Here is a 21,155-nt window from a genome sequence, read left to right as displayed (position 1 = left end):
AAAATTAGTAAGGTAACAGGCTGATTAGCCCGACAGCCGACGCTAATGGAAAACACTGTGTGTCTGGTCCTCTGTGTGTGTGTGTGTGTCTTACCTGACAGGGGTGTGTGTCTTACCTGACAGGGGTGTGTGTCTTACCTGACAGGGGTGTGTGCCTTACCTGACAGGGGTGTGAGCCTTACCTGACAGGGGTGTGAGCCTTACCTGACAGGGGTGTGAGCCTTACCTGACAGGGGTGTGAGCCTTACCTGACAGGGGTGTGAGCCTTACCTGACAGGGGTGTGAGTCTTACCTGACAGGGGTGTGAGTCTTACCTGACAGGGGTGTGAGTCTTACCTGACAGGGGTGTGAGCCTTACCTGACAGGGGTGTGAGTCTTACCTGACAGGGGTGTGAGTCTTACCTGACAGGGGTGTGAGTCTTACCTGACAGGGGTGTGAGTCTTACCTGACAGGGGTGTGAGTCTTACCTGACAGGGGTGTGAGCCTTACCTGACAGGGGTGTGTGTCTTACCTGACAGGTGTGTGAGTCTTACCTGACAGGGGTGTGAGTCTTACCTGACAGGGGTGTGAGTCTTACCTGACAGGGGTGTGAGCCTTACCTGACAGGGGTGTGAGTCTTACCTGACAGGGGTGTGAGTCTTACCTGACAGGGGTGTGAGCCTTACCTGACAGGGGTGTGAGCCTTACCTGACAGGGGTGTGAGTCTTACCTGACAGGGGTGTGCGCCTTACCTGACAGGGGTGTGAGCCTTACCTGACAGGGGTGTGAGTCTTACCTGACAGGGGTGTGAGTCTTACCTGACAGGGGTGTGTGTCTTACCTGACAGGTGTGTGAGCCTTACCTGACAGGGGTGTGAGCCTTACCTGACAGGGGTGTGAGTCTTACCTGACAGGGGTGTGAGCCTTACCTGACAGGGGTGTGAGCCTTACCTGACAGGGGTGTGAGTCTTACCTGACAGGGGTGTGAGTCTTACCTGACAGGGGTGTGTGTCTTACCTGACAGGTGTGTGAGCCTTACCTGACAGGGGTGTGAGCCTTACCTGACAGGGGTGTGAGTCTTACCTGACAGGGGTGTGAGTCTTACCTGACAGGGGTGTGAGTCTTACCTGACAGGGGTGTGTGTCTTACCTGACAGGGGTGTGTGTCTTACCTGACAGGTGTGTGAGCCTTACCTGACAGGGGTGTGAGCCTTACCTGACAGGGGTGTGAGTCTTACCTGACAGGGGTGTGAGCCTTACCTGACAGGGGTGTGAGCCTTACCTGACAGGGGTGTGAGTCTTACCTGACAGGGGTGTGAGTCTTACCTGACAGGGGTGTGTGTCTTACCTGACAGGTGTGTGAGCCTTACCTGACAGGGGTGTGAGCCTTACCTGACAGGGGTGTGAGGTGTGAGTCTTACCTGACAGGGGTGTGAGCCTTACCTGACAGGGGTGTGAGTCTTACCTGACAGGGGTGTGAGTCTTACCTGACAGGGGTGTGAGCCTTTCCTGACAGGGGTGTGAGCCTTACCTGACAGGGGTGTGAGCCTTACCTGACAGGGGTGTGAGCCTTACCTGACAGGGGTGTGAGCCTTACCTGACAGGGGTGTGAGTCTTACCTGACAGGGGTGTGAGCCTTACCTGACAGGGGTGTGAGTCTTACCTGACAGGGGTGTGAGTCTTACCTGACAGGGGTGTGAGTCTTACCTGACAGGGGTGTGAGCCTTACCTGACAGGGGTGTGAGTCTTACCTGACAGGTGTGTGAGTGTCTGGTCCTGTGCGGTGAGTGTGAAGACCGTGAGCAGCAGCTCCTCCGCGGAGGCCAGTAGGAGGCAGTGTGTTACGGAGGTGAAGAAGGTGGAGGCCACATCACAGATGAAACACACCAGCGGCTCCAGATTACCCCTCTCAGACAGATCTGCAATACAATACAATAATGTTGATATACAATATTACTACAATAATGTTTGATATACAATATTACTACAAACAACAGAAATACACTACACTACCAAAAGTATGTGGACACGTGCTCGTCGAACATCTCATTCCGCAATCATGGGCATTAATATGGAGTTGGTCCCCCCCTTTGCTGCTATAACAGCCTCCACTCTTCTGGGAAGGCTTTCCACTAGATGTTGGAACATTGCTGTGGGGACTTGCTTCCATTCAGCCACGAGCATTAGTGAGGTCGGGCACGGATGTTGGGCGATTAGGCCTGGCTTACAGTTGGCGTTCCAATTCTTCCCAAAGGTGTTCGATGGGGTTGAGGTCAGGGCTCTGTGCAGGCCAGTCAAGTTCTTCCACACCGATCTAGACATACCATTTCTGTATGGACCTCGCTTTGTGCACAGGGGCATTGTAATGCTGAAACAGGAAAGGGCCTTCCCCAAACTGTTGCCACAAAGTTGGAAGCACAGTATCGTCTAGAATGTCATTGTATGCTGTAGCGTTAAGATTTCCCTTCACTGGAACTAAGGGGCCTAGCCCGAACCATGAAAAACAACACCATACCATTAATCCTCCTCCACCAAACTTTACAGTTGGCACTATGCATTTGGACAGGTAGCGTTCTCTTGGCATCCGCCAAACCCAGATTCGTCCGTTGGACTGCCAGATGGTGAAGTGTGATTCATCACTCCAGAGAACACGTTTCCACTGCTCCAGAGTCCAATGGCAGAGAGCTTTACACCACTCCAGTCAACGCTTGGCATTGCGCATGGTGATCTTAGGCTTGTGTGCGGCTGCTCTGCCATGGAAACCCATTTCATAAAGCTCCCGATGAAAAGTTATTGTGCTGACGTTGCTTCCAGAGGCAGTTTGGAACTCGGTAGTGAGTGTTGCAACCGAGGACAGACGATTTTTACACGCTTCAGCACTCTGCGGTCCCGTTCTGTGAGCTTGTGTGGCCTACCACTTCGCGGCTGAGCCGTTGTTGCTCCTAGACGTTTCCACTTCACAATAACAGCACTTAAAAAGTTGACCGGGGCAGCTCTAGCAGGGCAGACATTTGATGAACTGACTTGTTGGAAAGGTGGCATCCTATAACATAGCTGTGTGCTCAATTTTATGCACCTGTCAGCAACAGGTGTGGCTGAAATAGCCGAATACACTAATTTGAAGGGGTGTCCACATACTTTTGGCCATGTAGTATCCCGCTTGTTTCCCAATGCACCCTGTGTTGCGCTTAAAAGCCCATCACATTACCCCGGAGCGCTACAGACACGAACCCTTCTAGAGGCACTGAATCAAGCAGTGGGAAGTTACCACATACGACTGGGAAGAATTCACTTGAACGGCCCTCCAACCGGTAATTACTAGTGGGAAACTGACTATCATCCTGAGCACCCACTTCTTCCACATGGTGACCTCTGACGTCACCTACCTAAGGAAATGTCCTCTACGCCAGCATTTACAACAGTTCAATCCAACAACAAAACTTTATTTATAAAATGCAATCTATTAAATGTAATTTTTTAAATTCTATCATTTGTTTACAGGCATGATAACTTCACTTTTAGTTTATGGTTGACGCAGCTTGTTGACCATTAGCCAACTGGCTTTTCTCAACGAGTTCAAAATCACGTGAATGCATCCAACTGGTATTTAAGACTTCACAACTGGTAAATTCCCACCTCCCACATGGTTACAAACACAGCATCAGAGCGGAAAACTTGAACATAACAAACATAACAATCCGGTCAAACAGACCATGCCAGAAACAATGAGAACGCTGAACGTTGTGCATGGCATTTAATTCTACTGAACTGTACAGAACCCAACCCAACCCAACCGTGGGTTTGATGAACCGTTACACCCCTAACGTACACATACACAGTTGAGAGGAGCACAGGGTGAAACCACAGCCGCACCACTCCTGGATAAATAAATAATAAAATAATATGCCATTTAGCAGACGCTTTTATCCAAAGCGACTTACAGTCATGCGTGCATACATTTTTTTGTGTATTGGTGGTCCCGGGGATCGAACCCACTACCTTGGCGTTACAAGCGCCGTGCTCTACCAGCTGAGCTACAGAGGACCACAGAGAATGTGGATGAAGAGAATGTATTGGGGATGAGATAAGTGCCTTGCTCCCGGGCCCAACATACAGACCTTTAGCCGCTGACAGCGTGGCATGGAGTTTGGCGATCATCTTCTCCACGAACACAGCTCCTATCAGGGGCTCTGGGGAGAAATAGAGAGTGGGGATTTTTTTCCAGCATAGGAAATTCAAGGAGCTACCCAAATGTTTTTCCGGGCCGCCTAAGGCAATACAATGGAAAAAAAAAAATATATATATATATATACATATACAGGGCTATAAATTATCATTTTTCATTGGTAGCACTGGTGCTCCTAACATTAAAAAGTTAGGAGCGCCACATGAAATTTAGGAGCACCAGAAAATACGATCAATTTTTTTATTGATTGAGATACAGCTATATTAGGCCTATGTGAATTCTAGCTACTTTTGAAGCACATGTTGTGCACCTAGAAACTGATATGTAACACTAAGACATTAGTTTATTATAAAAGATCAGATGTTGATATGAATTCCTGTCGTTGAAATTACAAAGTCATATGTGGAGTATTAGGTTTCTACATTGTGTAAAAGCACTATTTTCATATTGAGATGCATTCCATTGAAAATTGTACACCGTCCCGTTAAAAAAACGTCAGGTTTGTGATGATGACATGCGAGAGATCTGTCATTAATTAATTCATTGCTATGATCAGGGCGGCAGGTAGCTTAGTGGTTAAGAGCGTTGTGCCAGTAACCGAAAGGTCGCTGGTTCTAATCCCCGAGCCGACTAGGTGAAAAATCTGTCCATGTGCCCTTGAGCAAGGCACTTAACCCTAATTGCTCCTGTAAGTCGCTCTGGATAAGAGCGTCTGCTAAATGACCTATTATTATATTATTATTATTATTATACAAAGCCCTCACTCCGTCACTCAGAAACGTATTCCGGTGTCTGCCTGCAAGCTGAAAATCGTTGCCAGTGCATGTTTAGACGACCTGCCCCTCCCCCCTCCGAAGCATAGGCTACTGACTGTACCGACATTACATCGACGCTTGATTCAGAAGATAGGGAGAGAGTTGTTTTTATTAGCTAGAGAAGAATGGATTCACTTTTTCAAAATGGTAGTTAAGGATACTATAGGCCTGGTTATCATCGTTTCACGTTGGATTTATTAACTACAAAAAGCTAAGACGTGTTAACTCTGGTGCCGCTCTGCACACACAAGCTCGTTAGCTAGCTAGCTCAAGGTTGTTAGCTATCTCAAAGGATCCTCCATAAAGCCACTCCTCCTAGGTATAAATCTGTGGACCTAATTCATATAATGCATTTCATAAGACGTCCATCGCTTCAAGCCTCCTCCTCAACACTCTCTCGTTCTCTCCCCACCCGGAAAATGTTGGTTGCATCTCGCGCCATGGGCTACACTTGTCTGTCCATCACGCATGTAAACAACTACCTTGCCTGCTCTATCCGCGCTGAATGGTTAAGTAATTGAATGAGCTAAATGTTTTTTTTTTTTTTTACGGTTGATTTCACAGGTTAAAAAAGGAACAGAAAGGAACTATATAAACCGGTATTTTGGGGGGGGGGGGGGGGGGTTTGAACCGGTTCAGAACTTTATTTTGCTGGTCGGAACAGTGGAACGAAACAAAACTAGACCAAGCTTCACTTGCGTTATCCTTGTGATATTGAAAGATAAACATGGTAATGTTTTCACTGGCTGCACATACAGGAAGATGGTTCCTACATGATAGAGTGCTTGCTTTGTCATCCAACTGATCTTGTCCTTTCAGTCATCGCCTGAACCCCGTTCATTGCTGCTCGCAGCTACATTTTAGACAAAGCCTTTTCAGTGTTAAAATAGGCCTATAAAAATGTTTTTCCCCCTCGCAGAAATAAATACTTACACAAAATACTCAGTATTCGAATACTAATGTCCATTTGGATATTCGAATAAACGTGCACATCTCTAGTGTGTGTTCACCATTATTGTGACGCTGAGACAGTGCTAGGCTGATCAAGGTGTGTGTGTGTTCACCATTATTGTGATGCTGAGACAGTGCTAGGCTAATCAAGGTGTGTGTGTGTGTGTGTGTGTTCACCATTATTGTGATGCTGAGACAGTGCTAGGCTGATCAAGGTGTGTGTGTGTGTTCTCTCACCATTATTGTGATGCTGAGACAGCGCTAGGCTGATCAAGGTGTGTGTGTGTGTTCACCATTATTGTGATGCTGAGACAGTGCTAGGCTAATCAAGGTGTGTGTGTGTTCACCATTATTGTGATGCTGAGACAGTGCTAGGCTGATCAAGGTGTGTGTGTGTGTGTGTGTGTGTTCACCATTATTGTGATGCTGAGACAGTGCTAGGCTGATCAAGGTGTGTGTGTGTTCACCATTATTGTGATGCTGAGACAGTGCTAGGCTGATCAAGGTGTGTGTGTGTGTTCTCTCACCATTATTGTGATGCTGAGACAGCGCTAGGCTAATCAGAGCCCAGCTGTCCCTATTAGGGGTGGAGCCGGAGCCTTTTAGTCCCGCCTCACACAGCTCCTCAGCCAACCCCAGCAGCCGCTCACCAAGCACCGAGCCCTTAAACCAATCACCACACACCTGCAGAGATGCAGGGTCCGCACACGCCTTTTGTATGATCTGGAGAAGGACTTCCCATTTTAGATCCATCTGTAGGTGAGAGAGAGCGAGAGAATAAGATTTAGAACATTTCTACCAGCATACTATTGAGAATCAGAGCTAAGAGTTAGGGAGTTGACAGTTAAGAGTTGACAAAAGGTCCAGAGTTGACAGAGTTACAGCGATGATAGTTAAGAGTTGACGTTACCACGGTGATATGGTTGAGGATGCGTGTGGTCTCCTGTGGACTGCAGCAGCGTAGAGAACTGAACACCATCTCTACCAGGTAGCTGGTGTCTCTCCTGTAATATAACACATTGTAATATAATATGAGAACTGAACACCATCTCCATCTGGTCTCTCTACTGTAATGTAATATCACCACTAGCCAGCCTCCGGCCAGTACCCTGCCCTGAACTTTATTCACTAGCCGGCTACCACCCGGTTACTCAACCCTGCACCGTAGAGACTGCTGCCCTATGTACATGAACACTGGTCACTTTAATAATGTTTACATACTGTTTTACCCATGTCATATGTTTACTGAACAAAAACATGCAACCATTTCAACGATTTTACTGAGTTAGAGTTCATATAAGGAAATCAGTCAATTGAAATAAATAAATTAGGCCCTAATCTATGGATTTCACATGACTGGGCAGTGGCTCAGCCATGGGTGGGCCTGGGAGGGCATAGGCCTCTTGGGAGCCAGGCCCAGCCAATCAGAATGAGTTTTTCCCCACAAAAGGGCTTTATTACAGAGAAATACTTTTCAGTTTCATCAACTGTCCAGGAGGCTGGTCTCAGACAATCCTGCAGGTGAAGAAGCCGGATGTGGAGGTCCTGGGCTGGCGTGGTTACACGTGGTCTGCGGTTGTGAGGCCGGTTGGACGTACTGCAAAATTCTCTAAAACGACGTTGGAGGCGGCTTATGGTAGAGAAATGAACATTCAATTCTCTGGCAACAGCTCTGGTGGACATTCCTGCAGTCAGCATGCCAATTCCACGCTCCCTCAAAACTTGAGACATCTGTGGCATTGTGTTGTGTGACAAAACTACACATTTTAGAGTGGCCTTTTATCGTCCCCAGCACAAGGTGCACCTGTGTAATGATCATGCTGTTTAATCAGCTTCTTGATATGCCACACCTGTCAGGTGGATGGATTATCTTGGCAAAGCAGAACTGTTCACTAACAGGGATGTAAACACATTTGAGAGAAATAAGCTTTTTGTGCATATGAAAGATCTTTTATTTCAGCTCATGAAACATGGGACCAACACTTTACATGTTGCGTTTATATTTTTGTTCAGTGTATATACACACTACATGACCAAAAGTATGTGGACACCTGCTCGTCGAACATCTCATTCCAAAATCATGGCCATTAATATGGAGTTGGTCCCGCCCTTTGCTGCTACAACAGCCTCCATTCTTCTGGGAAGGCTTTCCACTAGATGTTGGAACATTGCTGCGGGGACTTGCTTCCATTCAGCCACAAGAGCATTAGTAAGATCGGGCACTGATGTTGGGCGATTAGGCCTGGCTCGCAGTCGGCATTCCAATTCATCCCAAAGGTGTTCGATGGGGTTGAGGTCAGGGCTCTGTGCAGGCCAGTCAAGTCCTTCCACACCGATCTCAAACAAACCATTTATACAGTATTCAGACCTATTTTTTTTATAATCCTCAATCAAGGAACCTACCAGGTATAACCCTAAATCCGTAAACATGGGCACCCTCATAGATATCATCCTGACTAATTTACCCTCTAAATACACCTCCGCTGTCTTCAACCAGGATCTCAGCGATCACTGCCTCATTGCCTGCGTCCGTAATGGGTCCGCGGTCAAACGACCACCCCTCATCACTGTCAAACGCTCCCTAAAACACTTTAGCGAGCAGGCCTTTCTAATTGACCTGGCCCGGGTATCCTGGATGGATATTGACCTCATTCCGTCAGTAGAGGATGCCTGGATGTTCTTCAAAAGTGCTTTCCTCTCCATCTTAAATAAGCATGCCCCATTCAAAAAATTCAGAACTAAGAACAGATATAGCCCCTGGTTCACCCCAGACTTGACTGCCCTTGACCAGCACAAAAACATCCTGTGGCGTACGGCATTAGCATCGAACAGCCCCCGCGATATGCAAATTTTCAGGGAAGTCAGGAACCAATACACAATCAGTTAGGAAAGCAAAGGCTAGCTTTTTCAAACAGAAATGTGCATCCTGTAGCACTAACTCCAAAAAGTTTTGGGACACTGTAAAGTCCATGGAGAATAAGAGCACCACCTCCCAGCTGCCCACTGCACTGAGGCTAGGAAACACTGTCACCACCGATAAATCTACGATAATCAAGAATTTCAATAAGCATTTTGCTACGGCTGGCCATGCTTTCCACCTGGCTACCCCTACCCTGGCCACCAGCTCTGCACCCTCCGCTGCAACTTGCCCATGCCCCCTCCCCCGCTTCTCCTTCACCCAAATTCAGATAGCTGATGTCCTGAAAGAGCTGCAAAATCTGAACCCCTACAAATCAGCTGGGCTAGACAATCTGGACCCGTTCTTTCTAAAATTAGCCGCCGAAATTGTCACAACCCCTATTACCAGCCTGTTCAACCTCTCTTTCGTACCGTCTGAGATCCTCAGAGATTGGAACGCTGCCGCGGTCATCCCCCTCTTCAAAGGGGGTGACACTCTAGATCCAAACTGTTACAGACCTATATCCATCCTGCCCTGCCTTTCAAAAGTATTTGAAAGCCAAGTTAACAAACAGATCACCGACCATTTCGAATCCCACCGTACCTTCTCCGCTATGCAATCTGGTTTCCGAGCTGGTCATGGGTGCACCTCAGCCACGCTCAAGGTCCTAAACGATATAATAACTGCGATTGATAAAAGACAGTACTGTGCAGCAGCCTTTATCGACCTGGCCAAGGCTTTTGACTCTGTCAATCACCACATTCTTATTGGCAGACTAAATAGCCTTGGTTTCTCAAATGACTGTCTCGCCTGGTTCACCAACTACTTCTCAGATAGAGTTCAATGTGTCAAATCGGAGGGCCTGTTGTCTGGACCTCTGGCAGTCTCTATGGGGGTGCCACAGGGTTCAATTCTCGGGCCGACTGTATTCTCTGTGTATATCAATGATGTCGCTCTTGCTGCTGGTGACTCTCAGATCCACCTCTACGCAGACGATTACAATTTTGTATACATCTGGCCCTTCATTGACCACTGTGTTAACAAACCTCCAAACGAGCTTCAATGCCATACAACACTCCTTCCGTGTCCTCCAACTGCTCTTAAACGCTAGTAAAACTAAATGCATGCTCTTCAATCGAATGCTGCTTGCACCCGCCCGCCCGACTAGAATCACTACTCTCGGCGGGTTTGACTTAGAATATGTGGACAACTACAAATACCTAGGTGTCTGGTTAGACCGTAAACTCTCCTTCCAGACTCACATTAAGCATCTCCAATCCAAAGTTAAATCTAGAATCGGCTTCCTATTTCGCAACAAAGCCTCCTTCACTCATGCTGCTAAACATGCCCTCGTAAAACTGACTATCCTACCGATCCTTGACTTCGGCGATGTCATTTACAAAATAGCTTCCAACACTCTACTCGGCAAATGGGATGTAGTCTATCACAGTGCCATCCGTTTTGTCACCAAAGCCCCATATACTACCCACCATTGTGACCTGTACGCTCTCGTTGGCTGGCCCGCACTACATATTCGTCGCCAAACCCACTGGCTCCAGGTCATCTATAAATCACTTCTAGGCAAATCCCCGCCTTATCTTAGCTCATTGGTCACCATAGCAACACCCACCCGTAGTATGCGTTCCAGCAGGTATATCTCACTGGTCATCCCCAAAGCCAACACCTCCTTTGGCCGCCATTCCTTCCAGTTCTCTGCTGCCAATGACTGGAACGAACTGCAAAAATCTCTGAAGCTGGAGACACTTATCTCCCTCACTATCTTTAAGCATCAGTTGTCAGAGCAGCTTACCGATCACTGCACCTGTACACATCCCATCTATAATTAGCCCACCCAACTACCTCATCTCCATATTGTTATTTATTTTGCTCATTTGCACCCCAGTATCTCTATTTGCACAATCTTCTGCACAGCGTTAATACTAAATTGTCATTATTTTGCACTATGGCCTATTTATTGCCTTACCTCCATAACTTACTACATTTGCACACACTGTATATAGATTTTCTATTGTGTTATTGACTGTACGTTTTGTTTATTCCATATGTAACTCTGTGTTGTTGTTGTTTTTATCGCACTGCTTTGCTTTATCTTGGCCAGGTCGCAGTTGTAAATGAGAACTTGTTCTCAACTGGCTTACCTGGTTAAATAAAGGTGAAATAAAATAAAAAATAAAAATCTACACAAAATACCCCATAATAACGAAGCGAAAACAGCTTTAGAAATGTTTGCACATTTATTAAAAATAAAACACAGAAATACCTTAATTACATAAGTATTCAGACCCTTTTGCTATGAGACTCGAAATTGAGCTCAGGTGAATCCTGTTTCCATTGATCATCCTTGACATGTTTCTACAACTTGATTGGAGTCCACCTGTGGTAAATTCAATTGATTGGAAAGGCACACACCTGTCTATATAAGGTCCCACAGTTGACAGTGCACGTAAGAGCAAAAACCAAGCCATGAGGTCGAAGGAATTGTCTGTAGAGCTCTGAGACAGGATTGTGTTGAGGCACAGATCTGCCGCATTGAAGGTCCCCAAGAACACAGTGGCCTCCATCATTCTTAAATGGAAGAAGTTTGGAACCACCAAGACCCTTCCTAGAGCTGGCCGCCCGGCCAAACTGAGCAATCGGGGGACAAGGGCGTTGGTCAGGGAGGTGACCAAGAACCCGAAGGTCACTCTGACAGAGCTCCAGAGTTCCTCTGTGGTGATGGGAGAACCTTCCAGAAGGACAACCATCTCTGCAGCACTCCACCAATCAGGCCTTTATGGTAGTGGCCAGAAGGAAGCCACTCTTCAGTAAAAAGACACATGACAGCCCGAGTGGAGTTTGCCACAAGGCACCTAAAGACTCACAGACAAAGATTATCTGGTCTGATGAAACCAAGATTGAACTCTTTGGCCTGAATGCCAAGCGTCACGTCTGGAGGTAACCTGGCACCATCCCTACGGTGAAGCATGGTGGTGGCAGCGTCATGCTGTGGGGATGTTTTTCAGCGGCAGGGACTGGGAGACTAGTCAGGATCGAGGGAAAGATGAACGGAGAAAAGTACAGAGAGATCCTTGATGAAAACCTGCTCCAGAGCGCTCAGGACCTCAGACTGGGGTGAAGGTTCACCTTCCAACAGGACAACAACCCGAAGCACACAGCCAAGACAACGCAGGAGTGGCTTCGGGACAAGTCTCTGAATATCCTTGAGTTGCCCAGCCAGAGCCCGGACTTGAACCCCATCAAATATCTCTGGAGAGACCTGAAAATAGCTTTGCAGCAACGCTCCCCATCCAACCTGACAGAGCTTGAGAGGATCTGCAGAGAAGAATGGGAGAAACTCCCCAAATACAGGTGTGAAATTCTTGTAGCGTCATACCCAAGAAGACTCAAGGCTGTAATCGCTGCCTCAGGTCTCCTGAGTGGCGCAGTGGTCTAAGGCGCCGCATCGCAGTGCTAACTGTGCCACTAGAGATCCTGGTTTGAATCCAGGCTCTGTCGCAGCCGGCCGCGACCGGGAGACTCATGGGCGGCGCACAATTGGCCCAGCGTCGTCCAGGGTAGGGGAGGGAATGGCTGGCAGGGATGTAGCTCAGTTGATAGAGCATGGCGTTTGCAACGCCAGGGTTGTGGGTTCGATTCCAACGGGGGGCTAGTATAAAAAAATATATATGTATTCACTATCTGTAAGTCGCTCTGGATAAGAGCGTCTGCTAAATGACTAAAATGTAAATGTAAATGTGCTGAGTAAAGGATCTGAATATTCTTGTAAATGTGAGTAACATTTTTAATACATTTGCAAAGATGTCTAAAAACCTGTTTTTGCTTTGTCATTATGGGGTAGTGTGTGTAGATTGATGAGCGGAAAAAACGATTTAATCAATTTTAGAATAAGGCTGTAATGTAACAAAATGTGGAAAAGGCCAAGGGGTCTGAATACTTCCGAATGCAGCATACTTCTCTTCCTCTCCACTTTCATGCAGGAATATTGATGGTCTCTGATCTCTGTATTGGAGGCGATAGCTGTATTGGAGGCGATAGCTGTATTGGAGGCGATAGCTGTATTGGAGGCGATAGCTGTATTGGAGGCGATAGCTGTATTGGAGGTGATAGCTGTATTGGAGGTGATAGCTGTATTGGAGGTGATAGCTGTATTGGAGGCGATAGCTGTATTGGAGGCGATAGCTGTATTGGAGGCGATAGCTGTATTGGAGGTGATAGCTGTATTGGAGGTGATAGCTGTATTGGAGGTGATAGCTGTATTGATTGTTGATGTTCATGTGGACGCATTATGTACACCACCAAAATACATTTCTAGTATAATTTGTTGCATGGCAATTAAGTTCTGATTCTGGTAATATATAGCATTTAGCAGACACTTTTAAAGCGCCTTATAAAAATGAGTGTATACATTACCTGTCCTCCTGCCCCAGCCACAACACCACATGCTCCAGGAGGAACCGCACAGCAGGGTTACTGGGGGGGGGCACCCCACCTCCTCCACCTCCGCCACCTCCTCCCCCACCTGCCTCCTTCTGTCCATCCTTTGCTTTTAATTTCTCCTCTTCTGATGTGATGAGCATCATCTGGGGAAAAGGTAAAAAGGGATCAGAGAAATCATGTGACTAAGACTTTGAATCAATAAAACAATTAATGAAGTATGACGTTAAGGTGACCTCCTGTAATCTATTTACACAAAATATATCTGTGACTGATAATGTCACTGTGAGGAAAATAACAGTTTATCTCCGATAAAGAACTGAGAAAATGGAATAAAGGAAAAAACTAAAAGAAAGGAAGCCTTACGGTGAAGACCCTGGGGGTGTGGAAGGAGCGAAGGAGGAGAGAGAGGTACACCAGATGTCTCTCGGAGTTCTTCTCATTCACATGGAATAACTGATCTGTGCCTGCTGACAGACAATCTCCTCCAGGTGCCAGCTCTTCAGGGGGCCCTCGGCCGTATCCTGGCCCAGCTCGGGGGCCTCCAGCTGGGCATACTTCAGCGCCACCTCCCCCTCTTTCTCTGGAGAACCAGAACCCTCTGGCTCAGAGAAACAGATCTTCACTGATCTCTTCTTCTTCTTGGTCTGTTTCCTGCCTGCACTCTCTGGGCTCCGCATCACCTGATAGATATGGATTGAAAAATTAGAGACAAACACAGAGACAGAGAGAGAGAGATAGAGCGAGACAGACAGACAGACAGACAGACAGACAGAGAGACAGAGAGAGCGAGACAGAGCGAGAGACAGAGAGAGAGACACAGAGAGAGAGAGACAGAGAGAGAAAGAGAGACAGAGACAGAAAAAGAGAGACAGAGAGACAGACAGACAGACAGAGACATACAGAGAAAGACAGAGACATACAGAGAAAGACAGAGAGAGAAAGACAGAGAGAGAAAGACAGAGAGAGACAGAGAGAGACAGAGAGAGACAGAGACAACGAGTGACAGAGAGACAGACAGACAAACAGAGACGAGACAGAGAGACAGAGACAGAGACAAAGAGAGAGAGCGAGACAGAGACAGAGAGAGCGAGACAGACAGAGAGAGACAGAGACAAGAGAGAGACAGAGAGAGACAGAGACAAAGAGAGAGAGAGACAGAGCGAGAGACAGAGACAGAGACAGAGACAGACAGACAGACAGACAGACAGACAGACAGACAGACAGACAGAGACAGAGCGAGACAGAGCGAGAGAGAGAGAGAGAGAGAGAGAGAGAGAGAGAGAGAGAGAGAGAGAGAGAGAGAAAGACAGACAGGCAGACAGAGACAGACAGACAGAGAGAGACAAGAGAGAGACAGAGACAGACAGAGACAAAGAGAGAGGGAGAGAGAGAGACAGAGACAGAAAGAGAGAGAGACAGAGAGAGAGAGACAGAAAGAGAGAGACAGAGACACAGACAGACAGGCAGACAGAGATTTACAAACAGAGAGAGACAGAGATTGACAGACAGAGAGACAGAGACAAAGAGAGAGACAGAGAGAGAGCAAGAGAGACAGAGAAAGAGAGAGAGACAGACAGACAGCGAGAGATTGATAGATAGAGAGAGACAGAGACACAGAGAGACAGAGACAGAGAGACAGACAGACAGACAGAGAGAGACAGAGAGAGAGAGAGAGAGACAGAGAGAGAGAGAGACAGAGACAGAGACAGAGACAGAGAGAGAGAGAGAGAGAGAGAGAGAGAGAGAGAGAGAGAGAGAGAGAGAGAGAGAGAGAGAGAGAGAGAGAGAGAGAGAGAGAGAGAGAGAGAGAGAGAGAGAGAGAGAGAGAGAGAGAGAGAGAGAGAGACAGACAGACAGGCAAACAGACACACACACCTTTAGCAGCGAGGACATTCCTTCTAGCTCTTTCGGCTCCAGGATTGTCACTTTGTACACGGCGGGCGAACATCACCCTAAGCCCCTCCCAGAAGTCAGCCAGCAGCCTATCAAAGACAACCTCGTTCTCTCCCTCGCTAAGCCACCCACATCCTGAAGTCCAGCCCTCTTCTCCAGGAGACAAGCATGTCCGTAACCAATGGGAAAAGGGGACCGGCCTGGAGGGAGGGGCTTCCCAGGGCACTGTCGATGAGGGGGAGGAGCTATGGACAGAGAGGAAAGATAAATTATAATTCTGTATGTGTGAAGTGTTACCTGTAGTTCTATTAGCATGGTGCGTGTTCTTCCTGTAGTTCTATTAGCATGGTGCGTGTTCTTCCCTGTAGTTCTATTAGCATGGTGCGTGTTCTTCCCTGTAGTTCTATTAGCATGGTGCGTTGTTCTTCCCTGTAGTTCTATTAGCATGGTGCGTGTTCTTCCCTGTAGTTCTCTGAGCATGGTGTGTGTTCTTCCCTGTAGTTCTCTGAGCATGGTGTGTGTTCTTACCTGTAGTTCTCTGAGCATGGTGTGTGTTCTTCCCTGTAGTTCTCTGAGCATGGTGCGTGTTCTTACCTGTTGTTCTATTAGCATGGTGCGTATACATGTGTGTTCCTCCTCTTCCCCAGTGTTCTGCAACAGAGTGTATCTCACACACTCTACTAGTGACTCCACTATCGCTGCACTCTCTGACGGACTGGCCACAGCCCGCTCACTGGACAAGCTGCATCACAGACACACACAGGTTAAACACTGCAGCTCACACAGGGTTAAACACTGCAGCTCACACAGGGTTAAACACTGCAGCACACACAGGGTTAAACACTGCAGCTCACACAGGGTTAAACACTGCAGCTCACACAGGGTTAAACACTGCAGCTCACACAGGTTAAACACTGCAGCTCACACAGGGTTAAACACTGCAGCCGTACTCAGGATAACACACACACACTTCCCCCCGCCCCCTCCTTACCCGCCCCCTCTTTAACCGCCCCCTCCTTAACCGCCCTCTCCTTACCCGCCCCCTCCTTAACCGCCACCTCCTTACCCGCCCTCTCCTTACCCGCCCCCTCCTTAACCGCCACCTCCTTACCCGCCCTCTCCTCCCTTCCTCCGCCCCCTCCTTAACCGCCACCTCCTTACCCGCCCCCTCCTTACCCGCCCCCTCCTTAACCGCCACCTCCTTACCCGCCCCCTCCTTACCCGCCACCTCCTTACCCGCCACCTCCTTACCCGCCCCCTCTTTAACCGCCCCCTCCTTAACCGCCACCTCCTTAACCGCCCACTCCTTAACCTTCCCCTCCTTAACCTCCCTCTCCTTAACCTCCCCCTCCTTACCCGCCCTCATCCTTACCCACCTCCTCCTTACCACCCCCTCCTTAACCGCACCCTTCCTTACCCACCCCCTCCTTAACCTCCCCTCCTTAACCTCCCTCTCCTTAACCTCCCCCTCCTTAACCTCCCCTCTCCTTACCCTCCCCCTCCTTACCCTCCCCCTCCTTACCCGCCCCCTCCTTAACCTCCCCCTCCTTAACCTCCCCCTCCTTAACCGCCCCCCTCCTTAACCGCCCCCTCCTTACCCGCCCCCTCCTTAACCTCCCCCTCCTTAACCTCCCTCTCCTTAACCTCCCCTCCTTACCGCCCTCTTCCTTACCCCACCTCCTCCTTACCCACCCCCTCCTTAACCGCCCCCTCCTTACCCGCCCCCTCCTTACCCACCCTCTCCTTAACCTCCCCCTCCTTACCCGCCCTCTCCTTACCCACCTCCTCCTTACCCACCCCCTCCTTAACCGCCCCCCTCCTTAACCGCCCCCTCCTTACCCGCCCTCTCCTAACCGCCCCCTCCTTACCCGCCCTCTCCTTACCCACCTCCTCCTTACCCACCCCCTCCTTACCCGCCCCCTCCTTACCCGCCCCCCTCCTTACCCACCCTCTCCTTAACCTCCCCTCCTTACCCGCCCTCTCCTTACCCCCCCCTCCTTACCCGCCCCCTCCTTAACCGCCACCTCCTTACCCGCCCCCTCCTTACCCGCCCCCCTCCTTTTCCCGCCCCCCTTCCTTAACCGCCACCTCTTTAACCGCCCCCTCCTTAACCGGCCCCTCCTTAACCTCCCCCTCCTTACCCGCCCTCTCCTTACCCACCTCCTCCTTACCCGCCCCCTCCTTACCCGCCCCCTCCTTACCCACCCCCTCCTTAACCTCCCCCTCCTTAACCTCCCTCTCCTTAACCTCCCCTCCTTAACCTCCCTCTCCTTAACCTCCCCTCCTTACCCGCCCTCTCCTTACCCACCTCCTCCTTACCCACCCCCTCCTTAACCGCCCCCTCCTTACCCACCCCCTCCTTACCCACCCTCTCCTTACCCGCCCTCTCCTTACCCACCCTCCTCCTTACCCACCCCCTCCTTAACCGCCCCCTCCTTACCCGCCCCCTCCTTACCCTCCCTCTCCTTACCCGCCCTCTCCTTACCCACCTCCTCCTTACCCACCTCCTCCTTACCCACCTCCTCCTTACCCACCTCCTCCTTACCCACCTCCTCCTTACCCGCCCCCTCCTTACCCGCCCCCTCCTTACCCTTCCCCTCCTTAACCTCCCTCTCCTTACCCACCCCCTCCTTACCCGCCCCCTCCTTACCCGCCCCCTCCTTACCCGCCCCCTCCTTACCCGCCCTCTCCTTACCCACCCCCTCCTTACCCTCCCCCTCCTTACCCGCCCTCTCCTTAACCTCCCTCTCCTTAACCTCCCTCTCCTTACCCTCCCCCTCCTTACCCACCCCCTCCTTACCCACCCCCTCCTTACCCACCCTCTCCTTAACCTCCCTCTCCTTAACCTCCCTCTCCTTAACCTCCCCCTCCTTACCCGCCCTCTCCTTACCCACCCCCTCCTTACCCTCCCTCTCCTTACCCTCCCCCTCCTTACCCGCCCCCTCCTTACCCACTCCCTCCTTACCCACTCCCTCCTTACCCGCCCCCTCCTTACCCTCCCCCTCCTTACCCGCCCTCTCCTTACCCACCCTCTCCTTAACCTCCCTCTCCTTAACCTCCCTCTCCTTAACCTCCCCCTCCTTACCCGCCCTCTCCTTAACCTCCCTCTCCTTACCCTTGTATGAGACAGCTGTAGAAGGTTGTGTAGAAGTCTAGGTTAGGTGTAGTGACCTCAGCGGGTAGTTTACTGATGAGGGGCAGCAGGTTAGGGTGGAGCGCTGTAGCCAAACCTTTACCCCCATCCTTTAACAGGGACCACAGTTTAGGCAGAACAGCCTTCCTGGCGTTGACATGACTCCAACAGTCCTGGGACAGACAGACAGAGACAGAGAGAGACAGAGGTCGATTTTTGGTCCGGTCGAGTTGGATATTCCAGTGGGACGAGGACATCAACAAGCCCATAGAGAACGGCCCAGTGGGACGAGGACATCAACAAGCCCATAGAGAACGGCCCAGTGGGACGAGGACATCAACAAGCCCATAGAGAACGGCCCAGTGGGACGAGGACATCAACAAGCCCATAGAGAACGGCCCAGTGGGACGAGGACATCAACAAGCCCATAGAGAACGGCCTGGCGGGAGGAGGACACCATGGGGTAATCCAATCTAGCCTAACCGAGTTGTGATGGGTTGCTGTGATGGTAACCCATTACCTTTTTATTTCCAGGTGGAAGGATCATATGATATCTAGACTAGATAGGGTACTTCACTTTGAGCCAATGGGAGTTCATTCACTTTGAGCCAATGGGAGTTCAATTACACAGAGAGTCACCATGTCAGGTATTTAACAGAACTAATAGTCACTCTAAAGAGTCTAATCTTTCCGGTAAATCAGTGGTCATTCTGATTATCATGTTTGCTGTCTGTTTCGTTTTCCAGTGTTGACCTGGTTCTATGTTCTAGGTAACGCTGAGGTGTTGACCTGGTTCTATGATCTAGGTAACGCTGAGGTGTTGACCTGGTTCTATGTTCTAGGTAACGCTGAGGTGTTGACCTGGTTCTATGTTCTAGGTAACGCTGAGGTGTTGACCTGGTTCTATGTTCTAGGTAACGCTGAGGTGTTGACCTGGTTCTATGTTCTAGGTAACGCTGAGGTGTTGACCTGGTTCTATGTTCTAGGTAACGCTGAGGTGTTGACCTGGTTCTATGTTCTAGGTAACGCTGAGGTGTTGACCTGGTTCTATGTTCTAGGTAACGCTGAGGTGTTGACCTGGTTCTATGTTCTAGGTAACGCTGAGGTGTTGACCTGGTTCTATGTTCTAGGTAACGCTGAGGTGTTGACCTGGTTCTATGTTCTAGGTAACGCTGAGGTGTTGACCTGGTTCTATGTTCTAGGTAACGCTGAGCTTCCAAATGAATCTTCAACTGCATAAGGTTTAACAGTAGACTATCATCAGGTTCATAGACATTAACACCAGGTTTACTCCATCAGGGAGGATGAAAAAAAGACTACATCGACCAAGATCCAAAAAGACTACATCGACCAAGATCCAAAAAGACTACATCGACCAAGATCCAAAAAGACTACATCGACCAAGATCCAAAAAGACTACATCGACCAAGATCCAAAAAGACTACATCGACCATGATCCAAATAGACTACATCGACCAAGATCCAAAAAGACTACATCGACCAAGATCCAAAAAGACTACATCGACCATGATCCAAAAAGACTACATCGACCAAGATCCAAAAAGACTACATTGACCAAGATCCAAAAAGACTACATCGACCAAGATCCAAAAAGACTACATCGACCATGATCCAAAAAGACTACATCGACCATGATCCAAAAAGACTACATCGACCATGATCCTTTGCTAGTTATGGCCACTTTCACCATGATCCTTAGCAATGTTTGGGTGCCATTCAGCAATATGACGCGCTTCAAATTCAAATACTTCCAGCTTCATGCGCCATCGGGAGTTTTCCATAGGAATATGTGGATGACGTCAGCGCTATAACTATCTACTGGTTTGAATGTCTATGGTTCCACCCCCCCCCCCCCAGACTTACTGTTAAGGTGGAGAGCGTGTGCAGTACAGCTTCCCAGAGAGGAGGCAGCACCACAGGGTCAGTGTCATCTATAGACAGCAGAACAGCAGGGCATACTCTGGCTGCCTCAGTCTGCATCAGACCTGGAGTGTGTTCATACAGGGAAGAGACCGCCTCGAAGAACGCACCACGCACCTGGAGAGAGACCAGAGGAGGACACACGGGGGGCGTCAGTAGGGTGGAGTGGAGTGGAGTGGAGTGGAGTGGAGTGGAGTGGAGTGGAGTGGAGTGTGTGTGTGTGTGTGTGTGTGCGTGCGTGTGTGTGTACCCGTCTCCATACCTGTGGGGTCTTGTGTCTGCCGTACTTCCAGAACTTGGCCTGGTTGAGGAGGTGTGTCAGTCTGTCCTGCAGGTCGTGTCTGTCTGTCTGGGGCAGGGAGGACAGCAGTCTCTTCACCCCCAGTAGAGAGCTGGTAAGCAGCCGGAGAAACTTGGCCTCCCTCTCCTCCTCTGGAACACTCCTCATAACAACACATCATCAACAGGTCCATTCATCAGCCAGTCTCTTTACCTGTGCTGGCCCAACACCCCCCTAACAACGGTTATTTAGCCGACGCAACAGATCACAGCTTCTCTGGCATTATGGGTATGACTTCATTCTTTCTTATAGTCAGCTCACGGAGGTGCTAAAGAGCAGTTTGTTTTGTTGTAATAAAAAGAGACCAACTACTCACTGTGGGTCGCTCAGGGTGTCTGCCGTCTCCTTCAGCAAGTTGTCTTGAAGTACCTAAAGTTTATCATCATCACAATCTTCATCATATCACAATCATCATCATATCGATCACAATCATCACCATATCTATCACAATCATCATCATATCTATCACAATCATCATCATATCTATCACAATCATCATCATATCTATCACAATCATCATCATATCTATCACAATATCTATCACAATCATCATCATATCTA

At 49.0% G+C, this 21,155-nt stretch overlaps 1 pseudogene across 1 annotated transcript in view; it reads right to left on the bottom strand.

Annotated features, from left to right (window-relative positions):
- The window catches only part of LOC311122678 (E3 ubiquitin-protein ligase listerin-like), a 44,922-nt pseudogene that overhangs the window by 6,771 nt on the left and 16,996 nt on the right, over positions 1 to 21,155 (bottom strand). The window contains exons 6-17 of the transcript in view: positions 20,911 to 20,963; positions 20,517 to 20,697; positions 20,198 to 20,371; positions 18,296 to 18,486; positions 15,775 to 15,922; positions 15,163 to 15,425; positions 13,651 to 13,967; positions 13,261 to 13,430; positions 6,841 to 6,934; positions 6,458 to 6,683; positions 4,097 to 4,168; positions 1,730 to 1,897 (exon numbers count right to left, since the gene is read on the bottom strand). The product of the transcript in view is annotated as an E3 ubiquitin-protein ligase listerin-like (transcript). The remainder of the gene's footprint in view (positions 1 to 1,729; positions 1,898 to 4,096; positions 4,169 to 6,457; positions 6,684 to 6,840; positions 6,935 to 13,260; positions 13,431 to 13,650; positions 13,968 to 15,162; positions 15,426 to 15,774; positions 15,923 to 18,295; positions 18,487 to 20,197; positions 20,372 to 20,516; positions 20,698 to 20,910; positions 20,964 to 21,155) is intronic.

Source organism: Coregonus lavaretus (assembly GCF_964263955.1).
Source record: "Coregonus lavaretus genome assembly, contig: HAP1_SCAFFOLD_2006, whole genome shotgun sequence".
Lineage (NCBI taxonomy): Eukaryota > Metazoa > Chordata > Actinopteri > Salmoniformes > Salmonidae > Coregonus > Coregonus lavaretus.
The sequence above is the reverse complement of the archived record's forward strand: the minus strand, read 5'-3'. Positions and strand labels throughout refer to the sequence as shown.